This window comes from Montipora capricornis, chromosome 12 (assembly GCF_036669925.1).
Source record: "Montipora capricornis isolate CH-2021 chromosome 12, ASM3666992v2, whole genome shotgun sequence".
Lineage (NCBI taxonomy): Eukaryota > Metazoa > Cnidaria > Anthozoa > Scleractinia > Acroporidae > Montipora > Montipora capricornis.
Genome location: NC_090894.1, coordinates 39632438 through 39634937, shown reverse-complemented (window position 1 = coordinate 39634937; position 2500 = coordinate 39632438).

Below are 2500 nucleotides of genomic sequence, written 5' to 3'. Positions count from 1 at the left end.
TATTCAAGTTTTCGCAGACCTTACCTGTTAAAGCAAAACTTAGAGCCCTAAATTTGCCACACATTTGCGCAATTCGCAAAATCCATTTTTTCCTCCAGTGTTGTTTACCAAGGTTGTAATGGCGCTGTCTTCGAACGTTACTGCGTAACGAAAGGATGTTTTGCCCCAAAGAATCCTTACTTGAAGCAGCAGTTCCTCGGTGAGCATGGAAAGAGACTTTAAAAAGAACTTTCAAGGCACCTAATTAAGGATTTGTATTAGCAAAGCTACGCTTAGCAAAGGAACGATTTTGTGTGAAATGAGTGATTGTTGAATTAACTGTCACCAGGTTCGTACTCCTTTATTTGCCTTTTGTACAAACATTAATGTCAAATTGCTTAGCAATTTGTCACTCTTACTACCAGCAATGTTTGTTACTTGTCTTATTTCTCCAATTTTTCCGAGAAACGTCGAAGAAAAATTTGCATCTCTCCTTTGATTTCTTTTTAAATGTTTTGTTGTTTCGACACGCCGTGAATTCTCTTTGTGTTACACACTCAAATCAAATCGGAAAACGTTTTATTAAAGCACAGGCTCCGTACTTTTCAACTACTCTTCGAGCACATGGTGTTTTTAACTCTAACAGTTCCCAGCATACATTGCAGTTCATGAGCTTACAGTCACACACTCAACAATAACATGTCACGCAGCCTACACACTTCCCCACCAAAATGAAAGTGTTCTTCAAAATATTACAAAACTATTATCAGAGTTCTCTACAGCTATGCTGTAGATGTTGCTTAATCTTTGTCTCCTTTTAGCGTTTTGCGCCTTTATCTGGAAAGTTCAGATCTTAAATGAAGTTCCTCTCATGCCCTCTAGTAGTGAGCAAGTTGTAAACAGCATGGCCACACGCAGAAATAAAGGGGCGCTCCAAAGTGAATAGCTGCCGTCGCTGGGGCTTGGATGGCGTTAACAAATGAACTGCTAACTACTGGTTCAACACACTGGTACCGTGGATTTCCCAGGGAATTGTAAGTCAGGATCTGCGGCGGTCTCTTCTGGCGCTGCGGTCGAGTCCTCACGTCCTGCTCAGCAATGTCCTCCCCTCTGATGGTTCAGTTTCGTCATTTCCAGCACTCCCTTCATTTGCAGGTTGCGTTTCGTCTGATGGCCCTCCGTAGGCGCTGGATTCTCGACTGAGTCTGAAGGCAAGTCCTGGTCTGGAGACACTGGCTTTAAAGCTCTTACTTCAGTTGGCATCTCTTCCACAAAGTCCACACTACCGAAATTATCTTCTTCTTCTCCCGAGCTCTGTAATTCATTTCCCGATACAGACAAAGTTTGTTTCTCTGCTGTTGTTTTCCGGGGTCGTGTACCAAATCCCAGGTTCGGGGCATCTAACTCTAGAGCATCACAAAGCAGTAGTAAATTCCGATGAGGCACTCTCGTGCGGCCACCCCCACGCTCAGGCTTAACTTTGTAAACTGGACTTTGGTCTCCCATTCGATCAACTACAACGTGGATAACGTGCTCCCAGTGGGATCGTAATTTTCCGGGTCCACCGCGCTCGGTTAAGTTTCTAACTAGCACCCGATCTCCTGGCTGGAGAACTCCACCTGAGACTCTTTTGTTGTAATATTCCTTGCCACGCTCGGCAGTCTTCTTTGCATTCCACTGAGCTATCTGATATGCCCCCTTCATATCATGCTGCCAATTTTGGACATAAGTGTTTTAATCTCCCTTTGCGCAATCTTGACTTAGATCGAACACCAGGTCGATGGGTAGGCGTGGTGTGCGTTCAAACAACAAATAATATGGAGCGTATCCTGTCGCCTCATGCTTAGTGCAATTGTACGCGTGGGTCATCTTGTTGAGCGATTCATCCCATTTTCGTTCTTCAGATCTGGGAGTGTTCGCAGCGTAGACAAGAGCGTGCGGTTTATCCTCTCCACTTGCCCATTCCCTTGAGGGTGGTAGGGGATGGTGCGAGACTTGGAAACGCCGGACTGTTTATGCAGTTGACGGAAGAGATTGTTCTCAAATTCTCCTCCCTGATCACTGTGAATACGGGCTGGAAATCCAAAACGTGGTACAAAATCACCGTAAATTTTTTCAGCCACCGTTGGTGCTGACTTGTTTTCGGGTTGGGTAGGCCTGTGCAAACCTTGTGAAGTGATCGACTATCACCAAAATGTACTCAAATCCCCGTTGGCTTTTCTCAAAATGGAGAAAGTCTATGGATACCATCTCAAAAGGGGCAGTCGTCGTAATACTAGCTCCATTGGTGCTCTAGGGGGGATTTGGGGCTTCTTGTGCTGGATGCAGCGACATTTGCTGGCAATGAAGTGCTCGATTTTCTCTTGCATGTAAGGCCAATAGAACCTGGATCTTGCCAAGTCCACCACTCGGTCTGCCCCCAGGTGACCCATTTCAATGTGAAGCTCCTGGTAAACCAGCTGCTTAAACTTTGTGGGTAATACTAGCTGTAATTTAATCATGCACAGTCCTCTGACCATTA